Here is a 22,562-nt window from a genome sequence, read left to right as displayed (position 1 = left end):
GATGCCTCACTCTTATACATAAAAGCATGATGAGAGCCAGAGTGAGACTTCCTATAATGAATTCTCCTAATTTTGTGCTCGGGATAACCAGCAGGATATAAAATGTAACCCTCGTTATCCTGAGCCATGGGAGCTTTGCCCTTAACAAAGTTAGACAATTTCTTAGGGGCATTAAGCTTGACATTGTCTCCCTGTTGGAAGCCAATGCCATTCTTAATGCTAGGGCGTCTCCCACTATAAAGCATACTACGAGCAAATTTAAATTTTTTATTTTCTAATTCATGCTCGGCAATTTTAGCATCTAATTTTGCTATATGATCATTTTGTTGTTTAATCATAGCAATGTGATCATGGATAGCATCAACATTAACATCTCTACATCTAGTGCAAATAGAGACATGACTAACAGTAGATGTAGAAGGTTTGCAAGCATTTAATTCATTAATCTTAGCATGTAGAATAGCATTCTCATCTCTAAGATTGGAAATAGAAATATTGTAAACATTTAAGTCTTTAGCCTTAGCAATTAATTTTTCATTCTCAATTTTAAGGCTAAAGAGTGATGCATTCAACTTGTCAATCTTAGTAATCAAACTAGCATTATCATTTCTAAGACTAACCATTGAATCATCACAAACATCTAACTTCTCAACCTTAGCAATTAATTTTGTATTTTCATTTCTAAGGTTGGAGATAGTATCATGGCAAATGCTAAGCTCACTAGTCAATTTTCACATTTTTCTATCTCCTGAGCATAAGCATTTTTAACTTTAACATGCTTCTTGTTTTCCTTAATAAGGAAGTCCTCTTGGCTATCCAAGAGTTCATCCTTCTCATGAATAGCACTAATCAATTCATTCAATTTTTCTTTTTGTTGCATGTTTAGGTTGGCAAAAAGTGTAAGCAAATCATCCTCATCATCACTAGAGCTAGCCTCATCACTAGATGTTGCATATTTAGAAGAAGCTCTAGATTTTACCTTCTTCTTTTTGCTGTCCTTTGCCATGAGGCACTTGTGGCCGACGTTGGGGAAGAGAAGACCCTTGTTGACGGCAATGTTTGCGGCGTCCTCGTCGGAGGAGAAGTCGGTGGAGCTCTCATCCGAGTACCACTCCCGGCATACATGGGCATCGCCGCCCTTCTTCTTGTAGTACTTCTTCTCCTTCCTTCTTCCCTTCTTGTCGTCGCCCCTGTCACTATCACTTTATAATGGACATTTAGCAATGAAATGACCGGGCTTACCACACTTGTAGCAAACCTTCTTGGAACGGGGTTTGTAGTCTCTCCCCTTCCGTTGCTTGAGGATTTGACGGAAGCTCTTGATGATGAGTGTCATCTCCTCATTATCGAGCTTGGAGGCGTCGATGGGAAGCCTACTCGACGTAGACTCTTCCTTCTTCTCCTCCGTCGCTTTGAATGCGACGGGTTGCACCTCGGGTGTGGAGGTGACGCCTCGCTCGATGATTTGTTTGGAGCCTTTGATCATTAATTCGAAGCTCACAAACTTTCCTATTACTTCCTTAGGAGACATTAGTTTATATCTAGGATCACCACGAATTAATTGAACTTGTGTAGGGTTAAGAAAAACGAGTGATCTTAGAATAACCTTGACCATTTCATGGTCATCCCATTTGGTGCTCCCGAGGTTGCGCACTTGGTTCACCAAGGTCTTGAGCTGGTTGTACATGGCTTGTGGCTCCTCTCCTTGGTTGAGCATAAATTGACCGAGCTCCCCCTCGATCGTTTCCCGCTTGGTGATCTTGGTCACCTCATCTCCTTCGTGTGCGGTCTTGAGCACGTCCCAAATCTCTTTGGCACTCTTCAACCCTTGCACCTTATTATACTCCTCTCGACTTAGAGAGGTGAGGAGTATAGTAGTTTCTTGGGAATTGAGATGCCGGATTTGGGCGACCTCGTCCGCATCATAATCTTCATCCCCTACGGATGGTTCCTGTGCTCCAAATTTAACAATGTCCCATATGCTTGTGTGGAGTGAGGTTAGGTGATATTTCATCATTTCACTCCACCTACTATAATCTTCACCATTAAAAGCCGGTGGTTTGCCTAATGGAACAGAAAGTAATGGAGTATGTTTGGAAATGCGAGGGTAGCGTAAGAGGATCTTACTAAACTTCTTGCGCTCATGGCGCTTAGAAGTGATGGACGGCGTGTTGGAGCCAGAGGTGGATGGCGACGAAGAGTCGGTCTCGTAGTAGACCACTTTCTTCATCTTCTTTTTCTTTTCTCCGCTCCGATGCGACTTGTTGTGTGAAGGGGATCCCTTCATCTTGTTGCCGGACTCTCCCGATGGAGCCTTCCCGTGGCTTGTGGCGGGCTTATTACCGGTGACCATCTCCTTCTTGGTGTGATCTCCCGACATCACTTCGAGCGGTTAGGCTCTAATGAAGTACCGGGCTCCGATACCAATTGAAAGTCGCCTAGAGGGGGGTGAATAGGCAAATCTGAAATTTATAAACTTTAAGCACCACTACAAGCCGGGGTTAGCGTTAGAAATAAAAGCGAGTCTGAAAGAGAGGGCGAAAAACAAATCACAAGCAAATGAAGAGTGTGACACGATGATTTGTTTTACTGAGGTTCAGTTCTTGCAAACCTACTCCCCATTGAGGTGGTCACAAAGACCGGGTCTCTTTCAACCTTTTCCCTCTCTCAAACGGTCACCTAGACTGAGTGAGCTTTTCTCCTCAATCAATTGGGACACTTAGTCCCTACAAGGACCATCACACAATTGGTGTCTCTTGATTTGATTACAATGATGTTGAGAACAAGAAATGGGAAAGAAGAAAAGCGATCCAAGCGCAAGAGCTCAAAGAACACGGGCAAAACTCTCGCTTCTAGTCACTAATTGCATTGAGTGGAATTGTGACTTGGAGAGTGTAGCATCCCAAAAATTCAAATTCCGAAATATTCTCAAACACGCTCTAAATTCAAAACAAATTTCAAATTTTGTTTCAAAATGTTTGTTTGCAAGTTGATATCAACAAGTAAAATATAGTGGTCTATATTCTCTCTAAAATCCTCCTCAAAATATCCTACAAATATTTCCCCAGTGATCACCCTCAAACTCTTTCACAAATACTACCCAAATATTCCACTGATATATCTCCAAATATTTTCCTCTTGAAAAATACCTTCAGAATCATTTTTCAAGTCCCCACAAATATTTTCTTCATAACTTTCCTCATGCCCATACGTATACGTATGCCTCTGGAGTCATACGTTGAGCTCTACAAGCTAATTACACTCATATAAGACAAATCCATGCTAATCTCCCACTAATCCTCTCATCCTCTCGTCCCTCCCCCTAATCCCCCCCACCATGGCTATAAATAGAGGGGCAAGGGCCTCCTCTCATCCCACCCCAAGCCATTTTATGGCAACTCCCTCCCCCCCACACGCCCACTCCCACTCCACCTCCCACACAAGCACCCACTAGCACAAGGATCGTTCGGTCGTTCTTCGATCGTTTGTCCCCCTGTTCTTAGTTTGTTCGTTCGTTCGTCTGATCGTTCGATCGTTCATGGTTCGTTCGTTCGTCCAAATAATCTTTTTCCTGCCGTTATGCTGCCGAAATTCCGATCGTTCGTTCGTTCGATCATTCGATCGTTCATCGTTCGTTCATAGTTCCTATTCATCGTTCATTGTCACTATTCACCGTTCTATTCACCATTACTATTCACCGTTACTATTCATCGTTACTATTCATCGATCATCCGATCACCCCAAATTTCAACTTGTCGGTGTTTCGAGACCGGCGGGGTCCCTCGGGCCGACGAGTGAGTGTCGCTGCGTGCCCCAGCCCAGATGGGTCGAGCGCGTGGGCAAGCGCGAAGGGGGGAAGGAGCGAGGCGGCCGGCGTCCGACGTAAGAGAGGTGGGAATCCCGTGGCCTTCGTGTTCGTCTCGCGCTCAGGTCGGGTGCGCTTGCAGTAGGGGGTTACAAGCGTCCACGCGGGAGAGGGAAGCGAGCGGCCCTAAGAGAGCGTTTGTCCCGTCCTCGTCCCCGCGCGACCAACCCTCTCTAAGAGGGCCCTGGTCCTTCCTTTTATAGGCGTAAGGAGAGGATCCAGGTGTACAATGGGGGTGTAGCAGAGTGCTACGTGTCTAGCGGGGGAGAGCTAGCGCCCTAAGTACATGCCGATGTGGCAGCCGGAGAGATTTTGGCACCCAGCTGGTGTGATGTCGTGGCCGTCGGAGGAGCGACGGAGCCTGGCGGAGGGACAACTGTCGGAGCGGTTGAGTCCTTGCTGACGTCCTCCTGCTTCCGTAAGAGAGCTGAGAGTCGCCGTCGTCACGGAGCATGCGGGGCGCCATCATTGCCTATCTGGCGGAGCTAGCCAGATGGGACACCGGTCTTGTTCTCTGCGGCCCGAGTCAGCTCGGGGTAGGGTGATGATGGCGCTTCCTGTTGACGTGGCTGGCCTGCGCCCTAGGTTGGGCGACGTGGAGGCTCCTCCGAAGCCGAGGTCGAGTCTGTCTTCCATGGCCGAGGCCGAGCCCGAGCCCCTGGGTCGGGCGAGGCGGAGGTCGTTCGGCGGAGGCCAGGGCGGAGTCCGAGCCCTGGGGTCGGGCGAAGCGGAGTTCGTCGTCTTCCGGGGCTGAGCCCGAGTCCGAGCCCTGGGTCGGGCGGAGCGGAGTTCGTCGTCTTCTGGGGCTGAGCCCGAGTCCGAGCCCTGGGTCGGGTGGAGCGGAGTTCGTCGTCTTCTGGGGCTGAGCCCGAGTCCGAGCCCTGGGTCAGGCGGAGCGGAGTTCGCCGTCTTCTGGGGCTGAGCCCGAGTCCGAGCCCTGGGTCGGGCGGAGCGGAGTTCGTCGTCTTCTGGGGCTGAGCCCGAGTCCGAGCCCTGGGTCGGGCGGAGCGGAGTTCGCCGTCTTCCGGGACTTAGCCCGAGTCCGAGCCCTGGGTCGGGCGGAGCGGAGTTCGCCGTCTTCCGGGACCTAGCCCGAGTCCGAGCCCTGGGTCGGGCGGAGCGGAGTTCGCCGTCTTCCGGGACCTAGCCCGAGTCCGAGCCCTAGGTCGGGCGGAGCGGAGCTTTCTATGGTGCCTTTGGCAGGGCCTCACTGCCTGTAAGTCTCACTCTATCAAGTGGCACTACAGTCGGAGTGGCGCAGGCGGCGCTGTCCCTTTGTCAGGCCGGTCAGTGGAGCGGCAAAGTGACGGCGGTCACTTCGGCTCTGCCGGGGGGCGTGCGTCAGGATAAAGGTGTCAGGCCACCTTTGCGTTAAATGCTCCTGCGATTCGGTCGGTTGGTGCGGCGATTTAGTCAGGGTTGCTTCTTAGCGAAGGCAGGGCCTCGGGCGAGCCGGGGATGTGTCCGCCGTTGGAGGGGGGCCTCGGGCGAGACGGAAATCCTCCGGGGTCGGCTGCCCTTGTCCGAGGCTAGGCCCGGGCGAGGCATGATCGAGTCGCTCGAATGGACTGATCCCTGACTTGATCGCACCCATCAGGCCTTTGCAGCTTTATGCTGATGGGGGTTACCAGCTGAGAATTAGGAGTCTTGAGGGTACCCCTAATTATGGTCCCCGACAGTAGCCCCCGAGCCTCGAAGGGAGTGTTAGCACTCGCTTGGAGGCTTTCGTCGCACTTTTTTGCAAGGGGACCAGCCTTTCTCGGTTGCATTTTGTTCCGGTGGGTGCGCGCGAGCGCACCCGCCGGGTGTAGCCCCCGAGGCCTCGGAGGAGTGGTTTCACTCCTCCGAGGTCTTAATGCCTTGCGTAACGCTTCGGCCGGTCTGGTTGTTCCCTCATGCGAACTGGCCGTAGCCCGGGTGTACGGTCGGGGCCCAAGTTCTCGGGCTGGTACGTTGACGCTGTCAACGGTTCGGCCGGAGCCGGGTTTGCGAGAGCAGCCCCCGAGCCTCCGCACAGGGCGAGAGGGCGATCAGGGACAGACTCGGCTTTTTTAAATACGCCCCTACGTCGCCTTTCCGCAAGGAGGAGGGGGGAAAGCGCCATGTTACCCTCGATGGGCGCCGAACATGGTGTCTCGGGTGAGCTGCAAGCGGGTAATCCGAGTGGACGTCTGTGCCCCGTTCGTTAGGGGTCGGCTAGGGGCCCAGAGGCACGCCCAAAAGTACCTGCGGGTGATCTGCCGGACCCGGTCCCCTGGCGACGGGGTCCGAGGGCTCGATGCCTCCCTCCGATGGGATTCCGTTACAAGATCGCTCCCGCTGGTCTCGGAAATGTCCTAGGGTACCTCGGGAGCGCAGCCCGAGCCTTGGTTATGTATCGAACGTACCCCTGGTCATCCCTCGCTCGGTGTCTGAGGTGGCTGTGAACCCTTCGGGGGCCAGCCTTCGAACCCCTGATCAGTAATGGGCGCGGAGCCCGAGTAGCCTGAGGCAGCCGTGGAACCCTTCGGGGGGCCGGCCTTCGAACCTCTGACCAGTAGTGGGTGTAGGGCCCACGCGATCTGAGGCGGCTGTTGAAACCCTTCGGGGGGCCAGCCTTCGAACCTCTGATCAGTAAGGAGGCTCGGAGCCTGGTTCCTTCACGGGGAAGGATCTTTTTCGGGGTATCCCCCTTTCCCGGTCCCTGTTGCAAGAGATAGAGAAAGAGGAAAAACGGAAAAGGATACGAAATCGAACGACGCGGCGTACCTTTTTTGGCGCGCTTATTACGGCGAAGGCAAAGCGTCGCCCGCTTCTCCTGCCAGAAGCGCCGCCTGTCCCGCCGCGGAGTTAATGCGACGGGGCGAGTGGTTGGCGGGGCGGTCGTCGCGCGTGCGCGAGCCGTTCGAGGAACGGATCACGGGCGCGTTGTCTTCACGCCGTGAGAGGAGGTTCTCTTGCTGCCCCCGGATGGGACGTGAGCTTGGCAGACGACGTGACCGCTGCTCCCGCCCGCCTGCCACCGTCATTACTGCCGGCCCACTTTCGGCCGCATTGACCGCCGCGCCAGGCTGGCGCTGCTGGGTCGTGTGCTGGGTCGCCTCGAGTCGCGGTATTGGTTCCGCAACCGAAGAAGCGCGGTGGTGGCGCAAGTGGCGGTGCAGTCGCTTGCACGCAGCATCCGGCGCGCCGGTTACGTGACGCGTGGGCCTGGGCCTCCATGCTGGGCGTGTCGGGAGTCGGAGAAGCGCGTCCACTTAGCGTGGTTGCATGCCGCCTGCATGGCTGCCCGCCTCTTTCGCCCGTTGGTCTGGGCAAAAGTGGAGGGTCACTTGTAACCGCTGGGCGGTTGTGTGCACCACGCGCGGCGGTTTGGCTTCTTCTGCTCCGAGCCGGTTTGCATGACATGCGGGACCCAGCCCCCGCGCCGCAAGGGAGGGCCTTGGAGCGTGTTGGAGAAGACTCAGCCCGTGACGGTTGGGGGCGCAAGTAGGGAGAGTTGCCTTTAAAAGGAGGGCGACCCCTTTCGAAAGGCGACCATGTCTTCTCGCTCCCTTATGCATCGCGTCTTTCCACCTTCCAAGCCCCCAGATGGGGGATACCCGCCGTCTTTTCACCTCATCGTTGGAGGAACGCAACTCCGTGGGAGTTGGTACCTTTCAGCCATCGTTCGGCTTCAAGGATTTTCATCTGCCTGCCCGGCTGTACCCCCCCCCCCCCCCCCGCCGGCGGTCACCCAAGACGGTGACCACCAGTTCCTGGGTGGGGAGAAGCAAGCCGGGCTGCGATCTTGGTCCCACCCTCAGCTTCAAGGATGTTCATCATCCTCGCTGGGGTGGGGGCCGGGCTGAGCCGGCGCTCTACCTCCCGCGCGGGTTCGTGGGTCACCCTCTCCCGCGGCATTCGAGGGAGAGGGCGCTCACTGGCCCTGCGGGCGGCCCGGACTTCGACAACGCGGGGCTGGTCGACGGCGGGCGTCGTCACCTCCAGCGTGTCGGGCTCGTCGGCTTGGCTCCCGGCAGCCCCTCCTGCCGGAGGGTGGCTGTCGCGCCGTGTGCACGGGAGGACCACCCCAGATGCCACGCGCTGCTAGGGCGGCGTTCGTGTTCTAGGGTGGTCCTGCCTTTGCACCGGCATGGCATCTTCACGCGGAGGCCGGTGCCCCACTCGTCCGGGAGGATTTGAGTGGGGATCTGCCAGAGGGCTGATGGCCCCTGCCGTCGGTGCCGAGGTGGAGGCGGTTCGAGAAGTCCCCGTCGCCAACGGGATCACCGCCACCATCCGCGCTTCGGGCCTCCGGCTCTTTGTACTTGTCCTCGCCCCTCGAGCGTCGGCGTGGGCGAGGGCAAGATTGCAGCAGCGCCCACCCTGAGGCCTGCGCTGCTGCAGTTCGGCCACCCGGAGCGGGGGTCGTTGTCGTCGTAGTCAGAGCGGGCGGCGGCGAGCCGCTCGTCAGTCTTCTGTTGCTCCGTAGCCCCCCCCCCATGGAGTGGGGTTGTTCGTACCTGCGGAGGGAGAACCGGAGTTCCGTTTGTAATGGCACTTTGAATGCCAGTGTTTTTGTTCATTATGGTTGTCGAGGCCTGAACATGTATGTAATTTTGGCACGAAGCCGTGTTTTTTCCTCATTTTCGAGCACTAAGACTCGCCTGTTGATTATCTGAACCGCTTCACCAAGCATGAGTCGCCCCGTGTCAAGGTGACGAGTGAGGTATCCGTATCCCGGAGGCGTAGGAGTCCCTCGGCTCGGTCGGCCTTGTTGTCTGAGGCTCCTCTAGCTTAGTTAAAGGGACCCCTTGGCCGCTCTTCGACGAGCCGAGGCCAGGGGTAGCGATATCAGCATGAACAGAGGCGGAGTTGGCTCGAAAATGAAACCTGGTTGGCCGGAGCCTAGCCAGGTTGTCCGTTAGCGGGACCGACGCCGGAGTTGATCAGCCGAGGCCTCGGGTCGGGCTGGCGCCCTTGGAAGATGGTTGGCCGAGGCCCCAGAGGTGACCGGCCAAGCCGCCTGCTCGGGCCGGATTCCCGGAGAAGACCCTGGCGGCGATGGCCCGGGCGTGGTGATGACGTCGTCCTTCGGAGTGGAGGTCTTCGGACCGCGTCGCCGTCCGAGGCTAGGTCGAACCTTGCCGAAGTTGTCGTCGATGCCGAGGGTGCTGCTGCCCCCTTCCAGCGTCAAGGCCCGAGCCTGCAGGATTAGAGTGTCTTGTAGCGTGTGCCTTCTGCGGCCGCCGAGGCCAGAATACACACCCTCGCTGTGTTGTAAAGCTGCGTCTCCTTTCCTCTTGTTTCGAGTATCTGGACTCTTTTATCGGTAACAGGGATGTTTGTGCGAGCGAGAGTTGCTTCTCGTGGAAGGTGATGAGTGAGGTATCCGTATCCCGGAGGTGTGGGAGTCCCTCGCCTCGGTCGGCCTTGCCGCTTACGCGCACTTTCACCCGTCCATGGGGCCCTGTCACCGACTCAGTCGAGAAGGCTCGAAGGATCGCTTCGGCAGAAGAGCTTCCAAACGTGAAGACTTGTTCGGTCCGCGGAATCACTTTATCCAAACATGAGTTACTTATCGCAGAAGGTGATGAGTGAGGTATCCGTATCCCGGAGGCGTAGGAGTCCCTCGGCTCGGTCAGCCTTGGCTGCTTACGTGTACTCCGTTGTTTTCAGGATCCACTTTTCGAAGTAGTCAGAAAGCACGAAAGATATTCTGGCAGAAGAGATCTTTTTTCGAGGAAAATTTCAACGCAGAGGGGGTTCTCCCCCTTTTAGCCCCCGAGGGAGGGTCGGGCTTTGCCGAGGCGAGGCCGACCCTTCCTTGATGACTAAACTTTGCGTGGGTGCGAGGTATATGAACAACTTTGAAAACATCTTAAGGGTAGAAGCGACGTAGCTGTTGGATGTTCCAAGCGTTGCCGTAGACCTCGCCTTGACTGTTGGTCAGCTTGTACGTTCCGGGCTTCAGAACATTGGCGATGACGAATGGCCCCTCCCAGGGGGGGCGTGAGCTTGTGCCTCCCTCGGGCGTCTTGCCGCAGCCGAAGCACCAGGTTGCCCACCTGGAGGTCTCGGGGCCGGACCCCATCGGGCGTGGTAGCGTCGCAGGGACTGCTGGTACCGCGCCGAGTGTAGTAAGGCCTTGTCCCGAGCCTCTTCCAGCTGGTCCAGCGAGTCTTCTCGGCTAACTTGGTTGCTTTGATCGCTGTAGGCCCTCGTCCTCGGGGAGCCGTATTCCAGGTCAGTGGGCAAGACGGCCTCAGCCCCGTAGACCAGGAAGAACGGCGTGAAACCCGTGGCTCGGCTCGGCGTTGTCCTCAGGCTCCAGACCACCGAGGGGAGTTCCTTCATCCATCACTTGCCGAACTTGTTGAGGTTGTTGTAAATCCGAGGCTTGAGCCCTTGTAGAATCATGCCGTTGGCACGCTCTACTTGCCCATTCGACATGGGATGAGCCACGGCGGCCCAGTCCACCCGGATGTGGTGATCCTCGCAGAAGTCCAAGAATTTTCTGCCGGTGAACTGGGTACCGTTGTCAGTGATGATGGAGTTCGGGACCCCGAAGCGATGGATGATGTTGGTGAAGAACGTCACCGCCTGCTCGGACCTGATGCTGTTCAGAGGTCGGACCTCGACCCACTTGGAGAATTTGTCGATGGCGACCAGCAGGTGCGTGTAGCCCCCGGGCGCCTTCTGCAAGGGGCCGACGAGGTCCAGACCCCACACAGCAAAGGGCCAGGTGATGGGTATCGTCTGCAGAGCCTGAGCGGGCAGGTGGGTCTGCTTCGCATAGAATTGGCACCCTTCGCAGGTGCGGACAATTCTAGTGGCGTCAGCCACCGCCGTTGGCCAGTAGAAGCCTTGCCGGAAAGCATTCCCGACAAGGGCTCGAGGCGCTGTGTGATGGCCGCAAGCCCCCGAGTGTATCTCTTGCAGGAGTTCCTGACCTTATGCGATGGAGATGCATCGCTGGAGGATGCCCGAGGGGCTGCGGTGGTAGAGCTCCTTCTCATCGCCCAGCAAGACGAACGACTTGGCGCGTCGCGCTACCCGCCGAGCCTCGGCTCGGTCGAGGGGTAGCTCTCCTTAGCGGAGATATTGCAGGTACGGGGTCTGCCAATTCCGATCAGGCGTGGCCCTGCTCCGCTCCTCCTCGATGCGCAGTGCCTCACCCTCGGAGGCCGAGGGTATCTCGGGCTGAACCGAGGGTGCCTCGGGCCGATCTGAGGGTGCCTCGGGCTGTGCTGAGGGTACCTCGGGCTGGACCGAGGGCGCCTCAGGCTCGGGCGAGTCGTCGATCTTGACAGAGGGTTGATGCAGATCCCGGGAGAAGACGTCCGGGGGAACCGTTGTTCGCCCCGAGGCTATTTTTGCCAGCTCGTCCGCAGTCTCGTTGTAGCGCCGAGCGATGTGGTTAAGCTCGAGCCCGTAGAACTTGTCTTCCAGGCGCTGAACCTCATCGCAATAGGCCTCCATCTTCGGGTCGCGGCAGTGGGAGTTCTTCATGACTTGGTCGATGACGAGCTGCGAGTCACCGCGGGCGTCGAGGCGCCTGACCCCTAGCTCGATGGCGATCCGCAACCCGTTGACCAAAGCCTCGTACTCAGCCACATTGTTGGACGCCGGGAAATGGAGGCGTAGCACATAGCATAGGTGTTTCCCGAGGGGCGAGATGAAGAGTAGGCCCGCGCCGGCTCCCGTCTTCATCAGCGACCCATCGAAAAACATGGTCCAGAGCTCCGGTTGGATCGGAGCCGTCGGTAGCTGGGTGTCGACCCATTCGGCTACGAAGTCCGCCAATACCTGGGACTTGATGGCCTTCCGAGGGGCGAACGAGATTGTCTCGCCCATGATTTCCACCGCCCACTTTGCAATCCTGCCCGAGGCCTCTCGGCACTGGATGATCTCCCCCAGGGGGAAGGATGACACCACAGTTACCGGATGAGACTCGAAGTAGTGTCGCAACTTCCGCCGCGTCAGGATCACTGCATACAGCAGCTTCTGAACTTGTGGGTAGCGGATCTTGGTCTCGGACAGTACCTCGTTGACGAAGTAAACTGGCCTCTGAACGGGCAATGCATGCCCCTCTTCTTGCCTCTCGACCACAACCGCGGCGCTAACCACCTGAGTGGTCGCGGCGACGTAGACCAAGAGGGCTTCTCCGTCAGCTGGAGGCACCAAGATAGGCGCCTTCGTGAGGAGCGCCTTCAGGTTCCCGAGAGCTTCCTCGGCCTCAGGGGTCCAAGCGAAGCACTCGGCCTTCCTTAAGAGGCGGTACAGAGGCAGGCCTCTTTCGTCGAGGCGTGAGATGAAGCGGCTCAGGGCCACGAGACATCCCATGACCCTATGTACGCCTTTTAAGTCCTTGATGGGCCCCATGCTGGTGATGGCTGCGATCTTCTCCGGGTTGGCTTCGATGTCCCGCTCGGAGACGATGAACCCCAAGAGCATGCCCCGGGGCACCCCGAAGACACACTTCTCGGGATTGAGCTTGACGCCTTTCGCTTTGAGACATCGGAATGTCACTTCAAGGTCGGAGAGGAGGTCGGAAGCTTTCCTTGTCTTGATTACGATGTCATCGACGTAGGCCTCGACCGTGCGACCGATGTGTTCGCCGAACACATGGTTCATGCACCGCTGATACGTCGCGCCCGCATTCCTCAAACCGAACGGCATGGTGACATAGCAGTACATGCCGAAGGGCGTGATGAAAGAAGTCGCGAGCTGGTCGGACTCTTTCATCCTGATTTGGTGATACCCTGAGTAGGCGTCGAGGAAAGACAGGGTTTCGCACCCAGCAGTGGAATCCACGATTTGATCGATGCGAGGCAGAGGGTAGGGAACCTTCGGACATGCTTTGTTGAGACCAGTGTAGTCTACACACATCCGCCATTTCCCCCCTTTCTTTCTCACAAGCACAGGGTTGGCAAGCCATTCGGGATGGAATACCTCTTTGATGAACCCTGCTGCCATTAGCTTGTGGATCTCCTCGCCTATCACTCTGCGCTTCTCCTCGTCGAATCGGCGCAGAGGCTGCTTGACGGGTCGGGCTCCGGCCCGAATATCCAGCGAGTGCTCGGCGACATCCCTCGGTATGCCGGGCATGTCCGAGGGACTCCACGCAAAGACGTCGGCGTTTGCGCGGAGAAAGTCGACGAGCACTGCTTCCTATTTGGGGTCGAGCCCGGAACCGATCCGGATCTGCTTGGAGGTGTCGCCACTGGGGTCGAGAGGGACGGCCTTGACCGTCTCCACTGGCTCGAAGTTGCCGGCATGACGCTTCACGTCTGGCACCTCTTTGGAGAGGCTTTCCAGGTCGGCGATGAGGGCCTCGGACTCGGCGAGGGCCTCGGCGTACTCCACGCACTCCACGTCGCATTCGAACGCGTGTTTGTACGTGGGGCCGACGGTGATGACCCCGTTGGGGCCCGGCATCTTGAGCTTCAGGTAGGTGTAGTTGGGGACGGCCATAAACTTCGCGTAGCATGGCCTCCCCAGTACCGCGTGGTAGGTTCCTCGGAACCCGACCACCTTGAATGTCAGAGTCTCCCTTCGGAAGTTGGAGGGCGTTCCGAAGCAGACGGGAAGGTCGAGTCGTCCGAGGGGCTGGACGCGCTTCCCGGGAATGATCCCATGGAAGGGCGTAGCGCCTGCTCGGACGGAGGACAGATCGATGCGCAGGAGCCTGAGGGTCTCGACGTAGATGATGTTGAGGCAGCTGCCCCCGTCCATAAGGACCTTGGTGAGCCTGACGTCGCCGACGACGGGGTCGACGACGAGCGGGTATTTCCCCGGGCTCGGCACGTGGTCGGGGTGGTCAGCTTGGTCGAAGGTGATGGGCTTGTCGGACCAGTCTAGGTAGACTGGCGCCGCCACCTTCACCGAGCAGACCTCCCGGCGCTCTTGCTTGCGATGCCGAGCCGAGGCATTCGCCGTATGCCCACCATAGATCATGAAGCAGTCGCGGTCCTCGGGGAACTCTCCTGTTTGGTGATCTTCCTTCTTGTCGTCGTCGCGGGCCCTGCCACCCTCCGCGGGTGGCCCGGCCCTGTGGAAGTGGCGCCGAAGCATGACGCACTCCTCAAGGGTGTGCTTGACGGGCCCCTGATGATAGGGGCACGGCTCCTTGAGCATCTTGTCGAAGAGGTTAGCACCTCCGGGGGGCTTCCGAGGGTTCTTGTACTCGGTGGCGGCGACAAGGTCCGCGTCGGCAGCGTCGCGTTTCGCTTGCGACTTCTTCTTGCCTTTCTTCTTGGCGCCGCGCGGAGTAGACGCCTCGGGAGCATCTTCCGATGGGCGGCCCTGGGGCTGCCTGTCCTTTCGGAAGATAGCCTCGACCGCCTCCTGGCCAGAGGCGAACTTGGTGGCGATGTCCATCAGCTCGCTCGCCCTGGTAGGGGTCTTGCGACCCAACTTACTCACCAGGTCGCGGCAGGTGGTGCCGGCAAGGAACACGCCGATGACATCCGAGTCGGTGATGTTGGGCAGCTCGGTGCGCTGCTTCGAGAATCGCCGGATGTAGTCCCGGAGAGACTCTCCCGGCTGCTGCCGGCAGCTTCGGAGGTCCCAGGAATTCCCGGGGCACACGTATGTGCCCTGGAAATTGCCGGCGAAGGCTTGGACCAGGTCATCCCAGTTGGAGATCTGCCCCGGAGGCAGGTGCTCCAACCAGGCGCGAGCGGTGTCGGAGAGGAACAGGGGGAGGTTGCGGATGATGAGGTTGTCGTCGTCCGTTCCACCCAGTTGGTAGGTCAGGCGGTAGTCCGCGAGCCACAGTTCCGGTCTCGTTTCCCCCGAGTACTTTGTGATAGTAGCCGGGGGTCGGAACCGGGTCGGGAACGGTGCCCGTCGGATGGCCCGGCTGAAGGCCTGCGGACCGGGTGGTTCGGGCGAGGGACTCCGATCCTCCCCGCTGTCGTAGCGTCCCCCACGCCTGGGATGGTAACCTCGGCGCACCCTCTCGTCGAGGTGGGCCCGACGGTCGCGATGACGGTGCTCGTTGCCGAGGCGGCCCAGGGCCGCAGGCGCGGTGTTGCGCGTGCGCCCGGTGTAGACCGAGGCTTCCCGCATGAATCGGGAAGTCGCGACATGAGGTTCCGAGGGGTATCCCTGCCTTCGGGAGGCAGAGCTCTCGGCCCGTCGGACCACAGCGCCTTCCAGGAGATTCTTGAGCTCTCCCTGGATTCGCCGACCCTCGGTGGTTGATGGCTCCGGCATCGCGCGGAGAAGCATCGCTGCTGCAGCCAGGTTCTGACCGACCCCACTGGATGCGGGTGGCGGCCTGACCCTGACGCCGTCGGCAACGCGGTGCTGGAGACCTTGGGGCAGGTGACGTATTTCTCCGGCCGGGGGTTGGCCCGCCCATGCCTGCCCGACGTCCCGGCGGATCGGCTCAAGCGCTCCTGCTCCCTCGTCGAGCCTGGCCTGCGCCCCTCGGAGTTGCTCGAGCTGTGGGTCGTGACCCCCCGCCGGAACGGGGACCACAGCTACCTCCCGTGGGATGTCAGCGCGAGGCACCGGCCTAGGGAGATCACCGCCCTCCGGCATGCCGAGATGATTGCCTTCGGAGGGATCCCCTAGATCGACGTGGAAACATTCGCGGCTTGGGCCGCAGTCCTCGTCGTCGAGGCTGCGGCTACCGTCGGAACAGTCGGAGAGGCAGTAGTCACATGCGGTCATGAAGTCCCGCATGGCACTGGGGTTGCCAAATCCAGAGAAATCCCAACAGATGTTGGGGTCGTCATCTTCCTCAAACCCAGAGGGCCCGTAGGTCGAGACGTCCGTCAGGCGGTCCCAAGGCGACTGCATGCGAAACCTCAGAGGGTTTGATCTCGCCTTTACGAGAGCGCCCGCCAAAGCAAGGTCGCTAGGCGGGTTGTGGCTGAGTCCAAATGACGTAGGATGGGAATCGGTCGGTACCTTTCGGTCGACGAGCAGCGACATAGTCATGTCGGGGACTGACTGCACCGTCGTCTCAGGTACGAGGGCGACGTCCTGCAAGCTCTCCGCGAGCGCACTGGCGTCGTCCGCTTGCTCGGGATTGGCGTGTCGCGGGGAGACGGCGCTCGCCTTCGTCTCAAATGCGAGGTCGACGCCCAACTCGCCCCCCGTTGGGGCGCTGGGGACGTCGACTCGCTCGACAGCCGACGAGGCGCGGCCTCCCGCTTGGCCTTGGTTGCCCCGCCTCCTCCTCCATTGGCGGGGGAGAGGACGGGGCGAGCTCGAATGTTGTTCTTCCACCACGCGGGGAAGACGTCGTCGATTCCGCCGCCGGCGGGCGGGCTGTCGGCCGCCATTGTCGTTGTCGCGCGGCGGTGGAAGGAGTATCATGTCGTAGCTGTCGTCGAAGGACATGAACTCAAGGCTCCCGAAACGGAGCACCGTCCCGGGTCGGAGAGGTTGCTGGAGACTGCCCATCTGGAGCTTGACGGGAAGCTGTTCGTCAACACGCAGTAGGCCCCTACCTGGCGTGCCAACTGTCGGCGTTTCGAGACCGGGGGGTCCCTCGGGCCGACGAGTGAGTGTCGCTGCGTGCCCCAGCCCAGATGGGTCGAGCGCGTGGGCGAGCGCGAAGGGGGGAAGGAGCGAGGCGGCCGACGTCCGGCGTAAGAGAGGTGGGAATCCCGCGGCCTTCGTGTTCGTCCCGCGCCCAGGTCGGGTGCGCTTGCAGTAGGGGGTTACAAGCGTCCACGCGGGAGAGGGAAGCGAGCGGCCCCAAGAGAGCGCCTGTCCCGTCCTCGTCCCCGCGCGGCCAACCCTCTCTAAGAGGGCCCTGGTCCTTCCTTTTATAGGCGTAAGGAGAGGATCCAGGTGTACAATGGGGGTGTAGCAGAGTGCTACGTGTCTAGCGGGGGAGAGCTAGCGCCCTAAGTACATGCCGATGTGGCAGCCGGAGAGATTTTGGCACCCAGCTGGTGTGATGTCGTGGCCGTCGGAGGAGCGACGGAGCCTGGCGGAGGGACAGCTGTCGGAGCGGTTGAGTCCTTGCTGACGTCCTCCTGCTTCCATAAGAGAGCTGAGAGCCGCCGTTGTCACGGAGCATGCGGGGCGCCATCATTGCCTATCTGGCGGAGCTAGCCAGAAGGGACACCGATCTTGTTCTCTGCGGCCCGAGTCAGCTCGGGGTAGGGTGATGATGGCGCTTCCTGTTGACGTGGCTGGCCTGCGCCCTAGGTTGGGCGACGTGGAGGCTCCTCCGAAGCCGAGGTCGAGTCTGTCTTCCATGGCCGAGGCCGAGCCCGAGCCCCTGGGTCGGGCGAGGCGGAGGTCGTTCGGCGGAGGCCAGGGCGGAGTCCGAGCCCTGGGGTCGGGCGAAGCGGAGTTCGTCGTCTTCCGGGGCTGAGCCCGAGTCCGAGCCCTGGGTCGGGCGAAGCGGAGTTCGTCGTCTTCTGGGGCTAAGCCCGAGTCCGAGCCCTGGGTCGGGCGGAGCGGAGTTCGTCGTCTTCTGGGGCTGAGCCCGAGTCCGAGCCCTTGGTCGGGCGGAGCGGAGTTCGCCGTCTTCTGGGGCTGAGCCCGAGTCCGAGCCCTGGGTCGGGCGGAGCGGAGTTCGTCGTCTTCTGGGGCTGAGCCCGAGTCCGAGCCCTGGGTCGGGCGGGGCGGAGTTCGCCGTCTTCCGGGACCTAGCCCGAGTCCGAGCCCTGGGTCAGGCGGAGCGGAGTTCGCCGTCTTCCGGGACTTAGCCCGAGTCCGAGCCCTGGGTCGGGTGGAGCGGAGTTCGCCGTCTTCCGGGACCTAGCCCGAGTCCGAGCCCTGGGTCGGGCGGAGCGGAGTTCGCCGTCTTCCGGGACCTAGCCCGAGTCCGAGCCCTGGGTCGGGCGGAGCGGAGCTTTCTATGGTGCCTTTGGCAGGGCCTGACTGCCTGTCAGTCTCACTCTATCAAGTGGCACTGCAGTCGGAGTGGCGCAGGCGGCGCTGTCCCTTTGTCATGCCGGTCAGTGGAGCGGCGAAGTGACGGCGGTCACTTCGGCTCTGTCGGGGGGCGTGCGTCAGGATAAAGGTGTCAGGCCACCTTTGCGTTAAATGCTCCTGCGATTCGGTCGGTCGGTGCAGCGATTTAGTCAGGGTTGCTTCTTAGCGAAGGCAGGGCCTCGGGCGAGCCGGGGATGTGTCCGCCGTTGGAGGGGGGCCTCGGGCGAGACGGAAATCCTCCGGGGTCGGCTGCCCTTGTCCGAGGCTAGGCCCGGGCGAGGCATGATCGAGTCGCTCGAATGGACTGATCCCTGACTTGATCGCACCCATCAGGCCTTTGCAGCTTTATGCTGATGGGGGTTACCAGCTGAGAATTAGGAGTCTTGAGGGTACTCCTAATTATGGTCCCCGACACAACTACTCATCCATCGTGCTGTCCAGTCCACCTAAGACCAGCCAGACCCATATTCCAGTCATACGAACTCCGGTGACTGTGATTTTCATTCTAGTAGGGAACTTCCCATCTGGTCACCCATCCCAGATTTCTCCAAGTTGAGCACGCTTAACTTTGGGATTCTTTCAAGCCAGACTTCCAAAAAGAAAGGCAAACCATGTTTGTATGAATACGTCTTCAATCCTATAAAACCTGGCCCAAGATACCACAGCCCACTCGGACCAAAATACCACAGCATTCCAGCTATTTGGGTCCCGCCTCACTGTTGTCTGATGTGACACAGTAGGTAGGAACAGTTTCCACCAACATAAACCTCTGCCCAAGAAAAGCCCAAAAATAATTCCTCGCACCCCGCTCAAAAATACATTTGTATTTTTGATTTTCCAAATATCTCTAAATATTCAAATTCAAGAATATTCCAAGAATATTCCTTTCCTTTTCTTTTTCTCCCTATGATTATAAAATCTAAAACTCCTCCATCCAAACTCAGATTTCAGTCATTCTTGTTTCTAAAAATCTTGTCAAACTATTCCCTATCCAACCATGTCATCCCTTAAGCATGGTTCATATTCCAAAAAACTCTCAAAATACTCTTGTCCCATATTCTGCCTATAACTCTCATGTTCATATTAAGTCAGACGATTCATTCGTCACTATTCTCATCAACAGTGAACTTCACTGTGCTACACCACATACACCCAGCTATAAATACACCCAGCTACCCTCTCCCTCTCCACACACACTCAACACCCTCAGCCAAGGCAAACACCCCACCCACTCAGTTACTCCGCTCTGCCGGCTACACGCATAGTGTCGCTTCGTCTCCAGTCCACCCTCCTGGTAAGCACCTTCGCTCCACCACCAGCAGTATCTCAACACCACATGACACAGATTCTACTCACGACTCTACCCATCCATATATCGCTATTCTGACCACTATACTAAATATTTGTTGGTATACTTGTTGGGTTGTATGTTTGCTTGTTCATGTTGCATAGTTATCGGAGCGTTCGTGCCGTCTCGTGGAGGCCAGATCTGCAAGTCTACGCCAGGCTGTGGAGCTAGAAGCCAGTTCGCGAGCTCCTCTTCCCCCTTCGCCGGATAAGCACGGCAAGCTCACTGGATCCCTTTGATGCATAAATTACCTATGTTTTTCAACCACAACCCTCAGCCTGTTATTTTATGCATGATATGATTTTGAGACAAGTTATTATGGCCACCCAGCCGCTTGCCGCAATCAATCCCTAATATATTTGTTACAAATGATTTGAGGAAAGGTGTGAGTTTTCAAAAGAAAATGCTTTTCAAAATGTGTATGATGAAGGGTTTTCACCCTTATCACCTTTGAGTAGGGATGATTAGGGACTCCCTGGTTTAGGGGAGGGCCTAAGGTGATGGCTCAGCTGGTTTAGGTGTGAGCAGAAGGATTGTCCCCTCACATAAGGACCGGTTTGTCATCCTTCACTACCTGTACTCATGATAAGTACAACCACTCGAGACTGTGTGGGCAGTCACTCAATCTGAACTCGTACGGTCCAACCTCAGGGTTATGAAGGCTGGGGAGCACCAGGAGGATAAGGAGGGGGAATGTTTTGTCCGGTTTGGGCATGGCGGTGGCCTGACTCCTTCCGGTATAACCGTTAAGGTTAGGACGTGCGAGGAAAGAAAGAGATTCGGCATTCGGGTCTCACGACGGTGAGATCGCAGAAACCGGACTAGTGGGTAAAGTGTACACCTCTGCGCAGAGTTTGAAAACCTATTCGAATAGTCCGTGTCCACAGGAATGGACGAGTCTGGTATGGTATGGCAATTAATGTTTTGTTTTCAAAAAGGGTGCGTTTGAGAAAAATGGTTTTTAAAAGGTCTGGTGGTTGAGCCGTGAGCTATGGTGGACGGGAAGTCCAGTAGTTGTTTTTGAAAATAAAACCAGTGGGAAACTGCTGAGATACCTGGATGGTTTAGTCTAGGGGATTTTGTTCTATATTGAAAAACTTCCTGCTCCTTGGGAGAGGATGCGCTTTGCAAAATACAAAATGTTTTACAAAACAACCCTGCATAAAATATTGTTGTTTCTGCAAAATATCCTGAGCTCCAGATATTCCATGCATTATATCTGATTTCCCCATTCCGTGGGTGAAGGTGAGCTGCTGAGTACGTTTGTACTCACCCTTGCTTATTTGTTGTTTTTCAGAAAAAGGAGATCGGGTAAGGGTTACAAATGTTCCCAACCTTGCCTGTGGCTGTTGGACCGCTGCTTCACTGCATATATCGGGCTGCTTCAGCCCCACTCTGATGATATGTCCCGAGTTGTGGACCAACTCTTAAAGTTGTTCGTCACCTTTATAGGTTTGTATCGTTTAAGCAGATCTGTAATCATCTGATGTATAAATGTGTTTACTAGCCTCTTGGGACTAGTAATTGTATCACATTTGAGTCCCAGAGGATTGGGGCGCTTCAGAGAGGCTTTGATTCAATCTAATTGTGTCTTGTATTGAATGCACTAGCTCTTGTATTGAATGTGTTGGCTGAAAAACTTGGATCCTTGAAGTGTGGTGGTTGGGGCATTTATAGCCCCAACCACCAAAGTGGCCGTTGGGGAAGGCTGTTGTCGAAGGGTGCACCGGACAGTCCATGCGCCAGCCACGTCACCTAACCGTTGGGGTTTGACCGTTGGAGCTCTAACAAGTGGGGCCACCAGACAGTCCCGTGGTGCACCGGACAGTCACTGTTCACTGTCTGGTGCGTCTTCTGGCGCCTGCTCTGACTCTGCGCGCGCTGTCCGCGCACTGTTCACGTATTGTTCACTTTTGCAGACAACCGTTGGCGCTGTTAGCCATTGCTCCACTTGGCACACCAGACAGTCCGATGCTACACCGGACAGTCCGGTGAATTATAGCGGAGTGGCTCCCCAAAATCTCGAAGCCAGTCCGGTGTGCCAGACCAGAGCAGCCTTCGGTTGGTTTTGCTCCTTTCTATTTGAACCCTTTCTTGGACTTTTTATTGGTTTGTGTTGAATCTTTGGCACCTCTAGAACTTATAATCTAGAGCAAACTAGTTAGTCCAATTATTTGTGTTGGGCAATTCAACCACCAAAATCATTTACGAAAACGTTTGACCCTATTTCCCTTTCATGGCTCCCTACCGATCATGCACATCCATAACAGGTTGTGCCTCACTCCCAGCGTGATCATCTCTATAATTTTGTGACTTAACCCAAGTGTGATCATCTCTTGCAGATTGTGGAACAAAAATGTAATTTGCTGATTCTTTTTGTACTGGCATTCTAAATGATCATGTTCTTATTTTTTGTGATACTGCTGTTGACTATGAGGAAGATACGTTTTTCCACTATTTATTTATGTGCAGTTCCTTTTCCAGTTTTTAGCTCTTCTTTTGCTCACCTGGGTTCTTGTAATTCAGATTCAGCGAGCAAGTGCTAAATTGGTTTCAATGTAACAGGCACTAGATCTTCCTTCCCTGATCCTGAAGAAAAGCACAGCAACAAGTTTTACCATGGCCCAGCCTAGAACTCAGTGAGTGGTACTGGAAATCTGAACTGATGGAGCACCTCAAATGTTCTTGTCATGTGGGGAGGGATCAACTTTTTTTATCCTGTGTGTGAAACTTCGGCGCAATATCGTGTGGATGTCTATCTATTTCGCAATTATTCTCTTGGTTATTAGAGTTGTTTGCCAATATCTAAATTCATATTATTGTTCTCTGCTTTTATTTTCTAAGTTTAGATTTTATTTATTTTTTTGCAAGTGCTGTTATTTATAAATTATTCTTTGCTGGTGTCATTTAAAATTATTCGTTAGGTACACTCTCAGACACTCGGCAAAGGACATTTTACACTCGACAAAGCCTTTGCCGAGTGTTATAATCAGCAAAAAATACTTGTCAAACATTTTATCGGCAAATGGTTCTTTGTCGAGTACTTTTTTGGACACTCGGCAAAGACTCTGACTTTGCCGAGTGTCGAAATGCACCCGACAAAGAAAAGCACTGGACAAATTAATAATAGAAAAATATCCCAAAAAATAGCAAAACATTTTTAAAATTTTGGTAACAACTCCCATATCCATTGTCCTATCATTTTGAATCAAATTTATATGTTTTGTAAATTGTGAGATTCAAACTCTCAACATCTCTCTCGTGCATACCCTACTCTAACACAACACTACTACATCAATTATGTCTATATTACGTTTTCATTCCTCATGTACTATAACAAACCGAGAGTAATTTAATTATTCGAGGCACTAAATGAATTTATTTGAAAATGTGACCAACTATAAAGTTACATAACTTTTTAAGACGTACAAGTTATATTTTGATAGTTTCTACATCCGAGGCCGTTACAAAATT

The sequence above is a fragment of the Zea mays genome, chromosome 5, assembly GCF_902167145.1.
Source record: "Zea mays cultivar B73 chromosome 5, Zm-B73-REFERENCE-NAM-5.0, whole genome shotgun sequence".
Taxonomy (NCBI): domain Eukaryota; kingdom Viridiplantae; phylum Streptophyta; class Magnoliopsida; order Poales; family Poaceae; genus Zea; species Zea mays.
This window is presented reverse-complemented; position numbering follows the sequence as displayed.